Source organism: Hevea brasiliensis, chromosome 6, assembly GCF_030052815.1.
Source record: "Hevea brasiliensis isolate MT/VB/25A 57/8 chromosome 6, ASM3005281v1, whole genome shotgun sequence".
Taxonomy (NCBI): domain Eukaryota; kingdom Viridiplantae; phylum Streptophyta; class Magnoliopsida; order Malpighiales; family Euphorbiaceae; genus Hevea; species Hevea brasiliensis.
In genome coordinates this window covers 10,573,289-10,589,194 of record NC_079498.1, presented here as the reverse complement: position 1 = coordinate 10,589,194, position 15,906 = coordinate 10,573,289, and the positions used below count along the sequence as shown (strand labels likewise).

General features: G+C 33.5%; 1 non-coding gene across 1 annotated transcript; it reads right to left on the bottom strand.

Moving 5' to 3' along the window:
* Positions 1–14,893: 14,893 nt before the first annotated feature.
* LOC131181232 (small nucleolar RNA R71) lies at positions 14,894–15,000 on the bottom strand. Its single transcript, XR_009149858.1, has one exon. It is a non-coding gene; the product is annotated as a small nucleolar RNA R71 (small nucleolar RNA).
* Positions 15,001–15,906: the final 906 nt, after the last annotated feature.

The following is a 15,906-nucleotide window of genomic DNA, read 5'->3' as shown; positions in this document are numbered from 1 at the left end:
GCTGGTAGCATCATGTATGCTATGGTATGCACCTGACCTGACATTTCACATGCAATTAATGTTGTGAGTAGATACATGGCATGTCCTGAGAAAGAGCATTGGCAGGCAGTGAAATGGATTTTGAGGTATTTGAAGGGTACTACAGATGTTGGTTTGACATTTGACAGGGCCAAGATGAGTGATTTAGTTGTTAGCTATGTGGATTCAGATTTTGCAGGGGACTTAGATAAGATGAGATCTTTGACAGGTTATTTGTTTACTCTTTTTGGAAGTGCTATCAGTTGGAAGGCAACATTGCAAGATATAATTGCTTTGTCTACCACATAAGCTGAATATATGGCCTTAGTAGAGGCAGTAAAGGAAGCTTTATGGTTACAAGGTTTGGTGGGTGATCTTGGGTTGATGCAGAACAAGCCAACAGTGTTTTGTGACAGCCAGAGTGCAATACATCTCACAAAGAATCAGATGTACCATGAGCGAACTAAGCACATTGATGTCAGATATCACTTAATTCAGGACATTGTATCTCAGGGGACTGTAGTTGTGCAGAAAGTCTCTACACATGATAATCCAGCAGATATGATGACCAAGGGAGTCCCAGTCAGCAGGTTTAGGCATTGTCTAGACTTGGTTGGCGTTTGTAATGCTCAGTAATGCCCTTGCGAGGGCATATGGCAAGATAGAGTGTTTTGTGGTTATTTTATTGATGATGGAGGGAATTCAAGCCAAGGGGAAGAATTATTATTTTTTTGTGGCTTGAAATTTGGATATGTTTTTTACATAGACCCGAATTATGAGCCGACCAGAAAAATTCGTGCTGCGACCCGATTGGGATAAAAAGTGAGATTTGTGATGGTAGCAGAGGGCACAGGCCAATAGGCCTAGGCTCAAAGCCCACCACTGATCTCCTTGGGGGTGCAGGGGTAATGCCCCCGCGGTATGGACTAATATAAATATTATAGTATTTTACCCTTGCGATAGAGTTGTGAGATATTCGAAAAACACACTGGGATTAGGGTTTGAGAGTTCCAAGTGATTGTTTCTTGCTTTTTTTATCGCAATGGAACTTTGTTCTCTTGTCTTGCCTGTGGACGTAGACCTTACAACTGAACCACGTTAAATCCTGTGTTATTCTTCTTCTTTTTGATTATGCGATTTGTGTAAAAAGGCTCAACTGCGATCACAAACAAAAATGGACACAGTGGGTCCCCCTATCTTAATCCATTTTTCATTTGAAATGCTTCCGTTGGGCTTCCATTTATCAAATTTGATACTCTAGCTTTCGCTACACAAGGCATAATCCAAGAACTCCATTTATGCCCAAACACCATACACTCCATAACTACATATATATGGCTCCATTTTAGCAAGTCATGGGCCTTACAAAGTTGATTTTCAGGATGAAGCACTTCCTCTTTGACTTCTTGAAAAAAACCACTACTTCATTAGCCACTAGAAGCTATCCAGAATCTATCAACCGCCCATGCAGGCACTTTATGAAGAACTAATTAGGTAAGGCAGAACCTACTTAGCACGATTTGCCAAGATCTTTGCAACTATGTTATACAACCCATGAATTAAACAACTCGGCCAATAATCCTGCACTCTTGACAAAACCATTACCTTCAGAACAAGAGTAATGAAGGATGAAAACACAACGGATGGGAGGGATGCTAAACTATGGAATTGATTCAATAAGAAAAGAATTCTATCCTTATATACAGGTCATGCCCTTTTATAGAAAAGAAAGTTTACTCCATCAGGGCCTGGAGCCTTTGTGGAGCTGCACTGCCATATAGCACTACTAACTTCCTCCACCGAAAAAGGTTCTTCCAATTTCATCACTTCCTCCACCGATAAATGGTTCCACCAAAAAAGGCCCTCCCGGACAACTGTAAGTCTTTACAAAATTTGTCTTTGAAATGGTTCATGATTATCCTGCTAATATCATCCCTTTGCTCATATAGATGATCTCCATCTGAAATAGATATAATTTTATTTTTCCTCCACCTGTTAGAGCACTGTATATGAAAGAAAATGGTGTTTTTATCTCCTAACTTAACCCAATTGGATCTAGCTTTTAGTCTCCATAGACTTTTCTGTCTTGCCAACCATAACTGTTTATCTGATTTCGATTGATCCACCCTAGACACTTTCGCTATAGAGAGGTCTCTCAATTCACCAAACTTTCCCATCTATCCAAATCTGAATTTAGCCTGTTTATCCTACCATCTATGTTGCCGAAAATCTCTAGATTTCAAACTTTGAGTTTCTAGAGGTTTTCAAATTCTTGTAACCATTGCAAAAGACATAGACAAGCATTTAGTTTCTAAAATTGCCAGCATATCTACCTCATGTTTTCTCATTAATCTACCCAACTGAACCTTTTTAGAACTCCTTCCCAAACCTCTGATGTTTCCACGAAAGCACAGCTAGCATCTTGTGAAAGACTCCCACCCTTTGCCACACGACAGTCTTTTAGCACTCTTTTCAATGATTATAACCTCTGTTTATCATAGAGAATAGGATTCACAGCCATCTGAAAAGCTAGATGATCAATCACATCATTATCTTCATTATCAAAACAAACTCTCAATCTTTTTCGTAACTCCACTGCAGCCACTGCTTCTTTGTGTGGTGAGAAATTTCTAGAGTTCTTAGGTACAGCACTTAACAATTTGTTCGTTCTTTTAATTTGACTATCTGTGGCAGAAAAAGGCTCTGTTATTTTGGATTTAGGCTCCTTTCTCTCCTTAGAACTCCTACTGAAAACCAACTTTGTGTAAAGATCCCATATGTCGACCACAGGTCAGGCCTTCCTCCTAAGCTTAATAAGGCATTCAGCCTTCAAGAGGGATAACGGGGCATTACTGTCAAAACTCATATGGTCATCAGGGAATTCTAAAATAGTCTCAAAAGTGAACCATGCAGAGTCTCATCATCTGAATAATCACACTCTCTCTTCCGCCCATTGCCTTTAGACTTTGAACCAAGTGCAGCAAAACCATACTCAAGGACTTCTAGATTTAAAGAAGGCGGCTGACCATCAATTATTTCTGTGTTGATCATTGACATTTCCAAAGAAAGGGGCAAGGAGGCACTTTGCAGAGGACCACGTTGGATGATTTAGGAGACCTAGACTCATATAAGTCGATTTGTGGTATCTCAATAGTAGCCACAACATTGGGACTTTGCCCTATTTTACTCTCGTCATACACCATTAACGTTGGATCTACATGCATAGGTTGTGAGCTGCCTTCACGGGAATCTAAATTCACATCTTCTGAACTGTCTGCATGTGAATGGTTACTCACAGGAGAATTAATCATTAGGGACTTCACTTCACTTCCGCTTTCATTATCACCAACCCCGTCCTTGTGTTTGTTTGAATGATTACTTCCAGGAATATTATCACTGAGGACTTCAGTCCACTCCTTTTGTCGACGTCACCAACACCAGCCCCATCCCTGTCCCTCAGGCTTCCATAACCACTAACCTGCTCAGGGTCAACATCTTCTCTACCTTTTGAATGCTCAGGATCATCATCATCTGAACTAGATGATGACCCATTTGGAACATTAAAATGGCTCCTTGACTGCTCTAACTGAAAACCTTAATTTATCAATATCTACTATGATGTCTCTGTTTATTGTATCAATGGAATCCGTGAGAATCAGAATTCTCGCAAAGTCAAGTCTCAACCTATTTTGTGTGTTACTATCCGCTAGAATGAACCCCCCATAGCATCCTTCAATTCATCGGAAGAAATTCATTGTCTAAACATGAAGTGGAACCCCTTTTAATCTGATCCACACAACTCTTTTGGATGGAGTAAACATTGGTTCCCATGGTTTTAGATCCTCCACCCACTTACTCAGCCATGACTCTTCAGCGTTGATAAAACCATCCACAATGTCCTTAGTATCAAAAGTGAATAGGACTAAGTCTCCTCCCAAAGGAGAAACCCTTGCCGTGAAGATTCCATCCATATGAAGATACTCTTGTAACTTTGATAATGAAAGAATATTTTTTGCGTTGCCAACTGCAGATTGCTGGAGCCAGTTACTATTTCCACTTTCGCATCTTCTGAAGTAGTATAGATACTAGCCACCACATTCCCTGATAGCTGTGGGGGCGCCCCTGGATAGATGTCAATACTTTCCTTCCATGATTACCACCACTTGACGATGGTACTGTAGCCACAAATTTACTTTCAGAAACCTCACCTCTACTTTGCTGGATATTCTGGACATCCCTGTTCTGTTCTTTAATACCCTCTCCCTCAACATAATATACAGCCCCACCTTTTCCTTTGTCAGAGATACTTGCCTTCTTCACTCGAGTGTACCCCTTAGCTTCGTACTGTTGTTTACCACTGAAGCCCCATCTTTGAGTACCAACTTTCCCATTGCTCACCATAGGAGGTATAGCCCCGTAAGCCCTTACTTTATACGATCCAATCCAAATGCCATTAGCAACATTCAACAAACTTCGTGCATTCAAATCTTTAGGAATCCTAATAAAACCAAACCTTCTTCCCCTCCTATTGAGTTTGTTTGGGATAAAAATCTCACAGATTCTACCAAACTTAGAGAACGCTTTTCACAATCCTTTTGCATTAGTTGTAGGTGGAAAATTATCAAAGTAAATCAATGTAGAGATACCAACATCTTTCACTGCAAAGTTCCTATATCTATTTATGCAAGGGCGAGATGATCGAGAATTGAGAGGACGAGTTCCTCTTATGCTTTCATAGTCTCTTGCTCCAATTAGCTCAACTTAACTAGACAAAACAATTAACACACTACAGAGTAGAGTTCTTTGATTTCTTCAACATCCTATGGTACCGGAGAATAAGAAAAGCTTCACCATTGAATGAGGCTGAAACTCTTTTAAATAGGCTTGCATTCAAAACTAAAGAAAAGCTAATCCAATTTATTGAGATTTTGTGAAAATTTATAAATTTTGGAGGGCCATTCTTATAGTTTTAGGAAAATAAAAAAACTTATGTAAAATAAATGGAGGACAATATAATTTTTAAAATTTGGCGTCATGGCCATACATCCCATGTAATTCTACCCTGTTTATAATGATGTATTTCATTGAAAAAAAGATACTTCAAATCAAAATATTCTCATTATATCCAATTTATTTCTATCAATAAAATGCAACAACTAATCAAAATCATGCAATTAAAGCATTTTATAATATGGGGTTGATGTGGTGATCACTAAAAAGCGAAAATTAAAATTCTTAGCCTTATACATTTATTTGGTATTTTTGCCTATGTGAAAATTCTTGGCTTTTTTCTTGTTGATTAAATTTTTATATTGAGAATGCTAAAAATACTTTTTGGATATATAATTTTTATACATATTTTCAATAATTAGTTAATATTCTCTAATTTTTAAATTTATTGTTTAAATTTTATTTTAATTTATATATGTGAAGTAATAGTGTACCACCCTTCTCCATCCACTGCAAACTCATCATTCCATCGCTTCTTAGGACCACGAAGTCTAGCCAATCGGTGCTCTAAAACTTTCAGCCGATATCAATAAGCATTCATCTTATATCATCTGCAAAATTGATAAGTTGGAAGGAATGAATACAACTTCAGTGCGTAAATAAATAAATAACAAAGGCTGAACATATAAGGTTTTTGTACTTATCATACAAATGTACTATGCTAGAATAAATTAGCTGAATAAATATCAATTATTTCAAAATCACATAATCAATCAAAAATAAAATTCATTCAGTAAAAATATTACTAAATTAATCTAAAATATTCTTGTACATTCATAATATGCTTCCTGTAGATAGTGCTAGCATCTCAAGCGCATAGACTAAACTCTAGTAGCCTGAGATTAATGCTAACATTTTGGGCTCTATGATGACTCTATTGGCCCAAGAGAAATAAAAATACAATCATACACATATGCAGAGCTACCCTAAAGGGTGATTACCTAATATATGCTCCAAAGGCTATGTACATATCAAGCGCTATCTCAAAGGCAATATAAATATAAGCTAACCTAAAAATAAATCATCTGTCATCAAGGTGCTATCTATTCGGTGCATATATGAGTATATTAGGCCATTTATTCAACATTGATTCTAAATCTTTTTTCATTTAATCAATAAACACATAGCTACCATTATCCATTCTCATTTTTTGGCATAAAGAAAATAATATACATAAATATAAATTTATAAAAATAACAATGTTATATATTTATTCACCCACCTGTATTGCACGATTTCAAATCACTAATACCATTTTTCCATCTATATAAACCATAATTCAAAAGTTCCTCCTAAAATCATAATACAATAGAATAATCAACATCAACCACATGTCTCATTTTCCACATTAATCTAATGAAAATTTGATAGTATCTCCTCTTAAAATTAAACTAAACTCTCTGCCACAAACTCAAATCCATAATTTAATAATTATATCAACATATTCAAATTCTCGACTCATATCTTCATATAAATATTAATTCTAATACTTCATACCCAAATCTCAATTAAAAGATGCCAAAATATATCCATATTACCAAAAATTCAACTAAAACATATATATATATTTCTTAAAAATATTCTACAATCACTTCAAAATTCAATAACCACCATATTCTATCTCAAAATAATTTTAGTTCTATCAAAATAACTTTTTCAATTAACCCAATCCTTAATAAAAATCTAACAATTTGTAGATTCAAATTTTTATATAATGTTCTAACTATCAAATAAATTACAAATTTTAACTATATGTTCAAGACATTCAAATACAATATCAATAAAAATTTTAGTATTAAATTATCTCTATATCATGAGACATCAAAGCATTTATCCAACTAGATTTCTGAATTTTTCATAATAGCCCTTACTCAAATAGCACATATAAAATAATTTATATCTCACAAACCAAAAATCTAAAATTCATCAAATTTTAACACAATAGCCCTAACATCCAAAAGATTATCTCTACCAAATTTATAATTTTTTTGAGAATTCTACCTATTTAATTTTCTCAAATTTCAGTAGCTCAAATTTAGAATTTCAAATCCAGATAGCCTAGGTTCAACAATTTATTTCTCCAAAGTCAACTGTTGAAAAATTACCAAATTTTAACCATAACTTCTTCACATATTGATCTTAAACATAACCAAAAATTAATAGTGAAAAATCTACCAAACTCACCCGAACAAATGAAAGATATGTTGCCCCTACTCAACTTCTGTTCTTGCTCCTAGTCTCCTTCTTTCTCCATTTTTCTCTCTAATTTTTAGCTTTCAAGTCATCCTCTCGCTTTTCCCCTTGTTGGCGTTCTGTCTTGCTAAAAAAACCCCAAAATCTGGTCATCATCTCCCTCTCCTTCTTCACTTTCCATTTTCCTTCTTTTCTTTCTCTTTTCTAATCCTGCTTCCATTTTTTTTTTAATTTTTAAAGTTGTTGGAGAAAGTTCCTTCACAATAGTGTACCATCTATCCACTTTTAAAGAAAATATTCACTTTGGTCCTTCAACTCTTTCCAATTTCCATTTTAACCTCAACACTTCTAAACCTTCACTTTTAACTCCAACTTAAATTTAATTTTCTCCCCAATTTTTTATAAATTATATTATACTCTAATAACAACCATATTTATATTTCTTCAAAAATTGAGGTGTTACAGATAGTGAAAAGAGAATATCTAAAAAAGTATTAAAGCCCCTAAGAATTAAATCGATTCAATTTAGAATTGGAATAAGATCGTAACTGATAAAATCAAATTGATTAAAATCAATTTTGAATTGGAACAAAATCTGTTGCTTTAATATTGAATGGAATATTTTCTTTTTCAAAAAATTAAAATTTTTGAAAAATTTCAGTTTTTAAATTTGATCAAAATTAAAATTAAAACCGAACTAAAAATAAAAAAGTTTGTAATTCAGTTTCAATCATCTTAAATTTCAAACCGAAACCATGAATTTCAACTCAAAAACATCTTGAGTCTATCCAATGCCTGGTCCACCCTACCCCACTAAGCAAACCTTTTCAACTTTTCCCGGCCAACGGTGCGATTAACCTAGCAAAATTGTCTCCAGTGTTTTCTAACAATGTGTTCCAAAATTCCAACCTCTTTTCATAATTGATGAAATATTTTAATTTTTTTATTCAATTGATTGAATCTCTACTTGGGGTTTGAATTTCAAGCCTTAATTGGAATCTCTCATTTTGTAATAATCAATTATTTCAATTATTTTTTATTAATTGAAGTTTAAAATCAAAACTTTGTGATTTTACAAATAATTATAATATTATTTAATTAAAATTTATTATTTATTTTAATTAATGTAATTATACGTTGTTAAATTAAGTTATAATAACTATCAATGCATCAAAGCTCATCTCTTCTTATTTTTTTTCTCTCCTTTTTTTTCTTTTCTCTTTCAAATCTCTTTTATTGGGAATTCATTGGAGAGTTTCTCAATGATGACTATTTTTTATCAATTTTTTTTATTATATTTTCTGTTATTTTTTTAATAAATTCTTAGATTTGTATCCATTTGGAATATATCTGGATTTGATAGTTGCTTAAAATGTCATATTTTTATCATTCCATACTTAATCTTTTGAGTTTTTTCTTGTTTAATTAGCTTTTTTAATGCTTGTTTTTATATTATTAGGTGTCTATAAGAGCATAGAAGAGCTTATAAAGCATGAAAAGGTGAATTGTGAGCACAAAAAAAAAAAAAAAGCAAAATACACATCAAGAAGCAAAACACACATTAAGCACTTTAAAGCATAAGGAGTTGCAATTTTGATGAGGGCTTAGCCGATGACAAAATGGGCTTAGAGGTGTTGTAACACCCCTATTTGCATAGCCTGGTATATGTTACCATTCTAGTGATCGGTATCGGTCCGGACAATTAAGAGGATTAGAACTGTGTTTAAGACACCTAGTTAAGCCCTGAACACAAATAATTAGTAATTGTCAATTAGTTAAGTATAAATAAGAAAAACAAAATATAAGGAGTTAAATGAGCTGAGAGTCACAGCGATAGGTGACCTTCTTGGGAAATGACTGCGAGGTCAATCGTAACTCAAATTTCGAACCAGAAAATGTGACATCGCGGTCCTTAGGACTATTACGAACACAGTGGAAAAGAGAAAATCACATAAAAGAATTGTTAAGCCAGTCAAATAATTAGGTTAGGGAGCCGGAAGAAATATTGAATTATTTGCAAACTGGGTTGAACCGGCGAGGGGCAATTTGGTCAATTGACCCCGAAAGCTGACTCCTGACCTAACTGTCAAATAAAATCGGAGAAAAGAAAATTTCAGAATCGAGAATTAAATTAAAGAACTAATGAAAAAATAAATGAAAAAGAAAATGAAAAATTCAAAAAGTAAAGGCATTATGACATCACTTAAGTGATGTATGCATGACACCAAAATTAATTTAATTTCTAATTTAATTATTTTGAGGATAATTACACTAATAAAAAGACAAAGTAAAAAAAGGAAATTTTTATTTTTCTCTTCTTCCTTGCTGTGACTTCTCTTCCTCCTCACCCTCTCTTCCAATTTCCTCCATTAAAGGTTATTATCAAGCTTTTTAAACCCCAAATTACACCATAAATATTTTGTGAAAAATAGTAGAAACCTCAAATTAAACCTCAAGAGGAAGATTAGAAGGAGAAGAATTGAAGAAAATTGAGAGAAATTGAAGATAAAATTCTATTCAACAACTAAGTACTTCTTTCTAAATTACTTTGAATAAATTGCATAGGAATCAAATTGAATAAGTAGGAATTGCATAGAGTTTAACTTAAAATCAAAAGAAAATATTTATTGGAGGACCAAACATGAAATTCGTCCAGCCTTAGTTAGGGTTTGAAATGGGTGAATTTGATGCATTTGAATGGGTGTTTAAGTTGAATTATGTATGTAAACTATGGATTGGTGATTGGAATGCATTTGATTTGAATTGCATGAAAATTAGGGTTTTGGCACCTAGGGTTTGGAAGACAAAAATGTGAGAAATTGTTAAATGATGTGTTTGACCTAGTTTGAGGTGAGAAATGGTCATTTGTGACCAAATGAAGTGTGTTGGAAGTGTTGGAATTGAGGTTAAATTCGGATTGAATGTGGTCATGCTGCTGGCAGCAGAACCAAGGTCCCTTTAAGGGACCAAAACTGAAAATTTATAAGTCCAATTGGTATGAGACTAATTGGGAATGAAAATAGACACAAAATGGAACATTTTTCATTTAGGAATCATGCCCAAAAAGTGACCAAAACTTAGTGAACAAATTGACCAAATCCGGATTTTCTCAGTCTGACCTGTACAAAAATGATCAAATGAATAGTGTTTGTTTATTTGGCCATAACTTGAGCTAGGCAGGTCTAAATGACCTTAAATTTTACCAGTGTATAGCTGAGATATAGACCTAAAACTTTTATGGAGAACACAAACCCAAATTATGCCCTTAACCAAGTCATTTGGCCACCCAAAGTTGGTGACCTAAAACTGCCAGAACCAGTTTGGTGCCCAGAAATCTGGGTTAAGTCTAATCCGGCAGCTATGATTCAAATGGCTATACCTTGAGTTACAAAGCTCCAATTGGAGTGATTCAAAAAGGAGAATAAAGTTAAGACAATAGGGAACATTTTCTTAGAAGAAAGCTTAGCCAAATTCTATTAGTAAAATGACCAATGGAACAGTGCAACATAAGACACCCAAAACTGAAAATTTGCAAATTTGCCTAAAAGACTTAGAATTTGAGTAAACAACCAAAACCAACAAATTTAGTAACCAAAATGTGGTATGTGGGTGAAGTTGGAATTCCCATACCTATTAAGCCTTAAAAAGTCAACAAATTGACTTGAATAGTATCATGAATAGTAACTCCGAAACACAAATTTTAAAGAATGTCAAGTTTAGCATATTAAAGCTAGGTATAAGTAGATTTGAATTTATTTTTGAAGTTATGATAAATGGTGATATTGAAACACTATGAAACTGTGTGTTTCAGTGGAAAAGAATACCGGGAAAGAACCCGAGACATTTAGTCAAGGCCGAGAGGCGACTCGTATAAGGTTTGTGCACAACTAACTATTTTATTACTTTTCACTTCTAAATTGATTTGAACAAGTTTATTTTATGATTTATAATTTTGTTGTGTTGAGTATTTTAATTTGTTGAATGAAATTATATAAATTAAATGTAAATTTTCTTGTGCATTTAAGGATTTGTGGCATGGTTTTGAGGTTTGTATATTTTAAGTTTGATGTCTTGCCAACCTTGAGCATGAATTTATGATGATTAAATATGTTGATGATTTATAAATACTTTGTAGATAGAAATTGTTTTGAATATGATTTGAAACCACAGTTGACATGGCAAAATTTGTTGTAAATTCTCATTAACTTTTCTAGTGAGATATCTCCTCCACTAGATGGGGTGAGTTCCTTCCTCTCTGGCTTGCCAGTTGGGGAAGAGTTTGAATGAGTACTCATATATACTAGCTAGTCTTTGTTCCTCCCTTTTAGCCTCGGTTATTGGGAGAGTGTGAAATGTCGTGATGTACAACACGACATCTATTTGAATTTTGGGTCATGGGTTCAACTGTGTGAATTGTTGGCAATGCCCTTTAAATTATGCATAATTTGATAAATTGTGATTGAAATAAATAATTTGTTAGTGATTCAAAATATTTTTGTATTGTTTCGGAATTTAAAAGAAATGTAAATAAATAATTACTATTTGATCAAAATGTTATTCAAATGAATAATTTGCATGAATGAAAATAATGATTTTTTAATGTCATGGATTTTGAAGAATTTAGAAATTTTAAATTTTTATTCATTATGAATTGTTAAGAATAATTTGTATTAAGTTTTAAATTATTAGTTTGTGCACCACTGAGTTCACCACTCAGCGATAGCTTTGTATGCTGTCGCAGGTGAAAGAAAATATAGAGCAGCTGAGCGAGATTACTGAAAGACACGGTGAGATTATCCTCGGGTATATCATAGGTATACCCTTGTACATTAGCTTTTGATGTAATTCTGTAATTATATGTATAAAATTTTCTTTGAGCAGTTGTACCAACTCTTTTGTAATATATATATTTCGATTGTAATCAAATACAAATTATTGTAATATTATCTTGAGATTTTATATACTTATAAAGTTTTGCACTACTAAATTTTTAATGATTCCATGAATGTAAATATTAATTTTGTTACCTTAATGAGATATTTCAATGTTTGATTTAATTTAAATTGTGTATTGAGTTGCTTGTGTGGATTTGTAAAATGAGATTGAATAATGGAGTTGGGATTAAGAAATATATTGGAAGTGTCTTTATTTTCAGGTTTTGAAGAACTGTTTTCTTAAAATATAGATGGCACTCTGCCAAAATTTTTGTAAAAATTGCGGAAATTTAAAATATATAAAAATTTGATTTATGTTTGGACTTTAAATAAAGGTTTTTAATATCTGAGAAAATTTTATCCACCAATTTAAAAATAAACGAAAATTGTTTCAAAATCCCTTGTAGTATATTTAATAAGTTACCGGTAGGCGAAGTATGGTGATTCATTAGGTGTATTACGGGAGCATATTACATCTTATGAGGAGTAGGGTGTGACAGGTGTCTTATTCATGGTATTTGGAGGCTAATGGTGAAAAACAAAGAGATTCGGACATCAATCCATATTGAGCTTCTTTGGACATCCTTAATGGAGGTTGTATGTGATCCACTATTTAGAGTGTGAATATGACCTTCTGGGCTTAAAGGACCTTATTTGACATATTTTGAGGTGATATATGAAAAATAAGAGTAATTGGGCCATATTAGATTGAGAGTCACATGTTTAAGTGTGTTTGGGCTCTTTATGTTGAGTTATGCGGGACTATGAGTTAGGGCCTTAATTGATGGATTTATTTATTTCATTTAAAACCCAAAATAAATAAAATAAAGGTGTGTGGGTCTCCAAGGTCATTCAAGTGGCAGATCTGTATAAGGATAGTCGTTTTTCAACTTGTTTTCCTACTTTAACTAGGATTCTTGAGAGATAATTAAGTTAGAATACAACTAGGGCTTCCATCGACAGTCTTCGTTAACCTATTTTTGGTCCAAGATACAGATCTGGAGATTATAAATTCCCTTTTACTCATTGTAGCCAAATTTCCTCTTTGTAAATTCAAAGGTGTCTATCATTTGATCTAGTTATTGGTGTGATTTCTTCTTCTTCTTCTTTGGCTTGTGGAGCACTTCTACATCCCTTTGAAGTGTGTGCCATCATCACAAATTCAAGTTATTCAAATTCTATTCAAAATGGGTAGCATGCTCTTATTTGTTTTTGTTATTTTGATTGTGTTTTCTTTTGTTACCATGAGTGAGCAGATTCCTTATTCAGTAGAGAGGATTGTTGAAAACATGGAATAATTATCATAAGACTATTTTGAGAAACTAATTAAATAAGTATTTTCTTCACTTGAATATCTATATTTTTCTTGTGATTCATGAAAAGATGGCATGTTTAATTATTTAGGAAGCCTACTACTTAATTATTTATGTATGTCTAATGCTAGTATAGTTGATTAAATCTATAATTGCTTGATGAACTTTACATCAGTGGCAAAGGTGATATTATGTGAATTCATCATATTTCTTTGAGATTCATAGTCTAGGGCTAAGGATTATGCCACTTATTGTGTAATTGTTATCTAGAATTGGTAATGTTTCTCTAGTATGTTAAAGCTACCATTGAGCTAAATCTTACACTTGACTAAGATTATTCAATTGGTTAGGGGTTAATTAGGTGGTTGCTTTGATTAATCTGATAAATAAGGAGAAATAGGAAAAGTAATGCTCATTTGGTTTCTACAGCCAATTGGTTTAAGTGAATAAATTATTGCATTAGTGTCAATGATTGATGGTTAATTTCCATGGTGGATACATATCTTTCTACTGAGTCGTTTATGATATTGTGTTGTTTGTCTTAGTTGCACTCTTATCAATTTGCATACTTTTAGATTTTAGTTTAATTTCCTTAGAATTAATAAAATTCAAAACCCCTTGTTTTCTTTATTATTAGCGTATGTGAGTACTAGAGTTCACCTTACTAATTGGTTAATCATTCTCTATGGGATCGACTTCTACTTGTTCTTACTACAAGTTAGTTAGTTTAATAGAGTATTTTATTCAACTAGTTCATTCGATACATATCAAATTTTGGCACCATTGCCAAGGAATGATTTTGCATTGATTAGTAAATCTGAATTCAAGTGTGTTTAAAGTTTGTTTTAATGTTTTCTTTTAAGTTGTTTGTCTAGTGGAGATATCAACATAAGGCTGCAATGCATTAGGGAATTTCTAAAACATCAATCAGAATTTATAAGCTCATCTCAAAACATCTTTTTTATTGCTACAAGCGTACCACCTATTGAAGAACAATTTGAAAATCCTTTCATTCAATCTTCCAAGCAAGAAGCTAAAATAGTACCAATGGCTGCAAATCAAAATGCCAATCCTACTCTAAAGGAGTTACCTACTCACAACATAAACCAATAACCATTATGTATTGAGTATCCTACTTTAACTGTACCTTTCGAATTGAAATCTGGATTGATACATCTCTTGCCCTCTTTTCATGGTCTTGTAGGTGAAGACCTTCATAAGCATTTAAAGGAGTTCCATGTGGTGTGCTCTACCATGAAACTAATAGGGATCACTGAAGGGCAAATTAATCTTAGAGCTTTTCCTTTCTCTCTACCTGATTTAGCTAAGGAATATCTCTATTATTTACCTTTAGGATCCATCACCTCATGGAATGACATGAAGAGGCTTTTCTTAGAGAAATACTTTCCAGTCTCTAGAGCTACCAATATATAAAAGGAAATTTGTGGCATCATACAATACAATAGAGAAACCTTACATGAGTATTGGGAGAGGTTTAAGATTTTGTGTGCTAGTTTCCCCCATCATCAAATTAGTGATAAGTTACTCATCCAAAACTTCTATGAAGGGCTTCTCCCAACTAATAGAAGCATGATTGATGCTACAAGTGGTGGTACCTTAGTTAATAAGAAACCTAAAGCTACTAGGAACTTGATTGCAAATATGGCTGCCAATTCTCAATAATTTGGCACTAAGCGCAAAACATCACAAAGAGAGTGAGTAAGGTAAATCATTCTTCTTTAGAAAATCAAATAACCAATCTTACCTCTCTTGTGAGCCAATTGGCTATAGGTAATTTGCAACAAGTCAAAAAGTGTGGAATTTGCTCACTACAAAGGCATGCAACTGAGATGTGCCCAATATTGCAAGATGAGCCAAGTGAGCAAGTTAGTGTTATAGGTGGATTTCTTGGTTAGCCACAAACAAAGAAGATATGATCCTTACTCTAATACATACAATCTAGGATGCTGAGATCACCCCAATTTGAGCTATGGTGATCAAGCTCCAAGGAATAACTTTCCTAATGGTCCTCCAGCTTTCCAATAAGCATAACCACAATACCACCAAAGGCAACCAGCTGTGCCATCTCAAAGCTAAGGTATGTCATTTGAGGATATGGTCAAAACTCTTGCATCCAATTCTTTACAATTCCAAAAAGAGACAAGAACCAATGTTCAAACTTGGAGACTCAAAGGAGCCAACTGCCTTCTTCAGTGAGTAGATTAGAAGCGTAAGAGTTAGGTAAGCTTCCTTCCCAACTCTTAATGCCATGCGATATCCTAGTGATATGTATTGTGTTTGTCATTTAGATGTGATTGATGATTATGTCAATGAGATTTTTAAGTTAGGTGATGAGGATATATTAAAGGTGGCACTTTGCCATGATTTAAAGAAAGAAGGCATCACTAACTCAAAAGTGGTGTCCATAATGAGCAAGG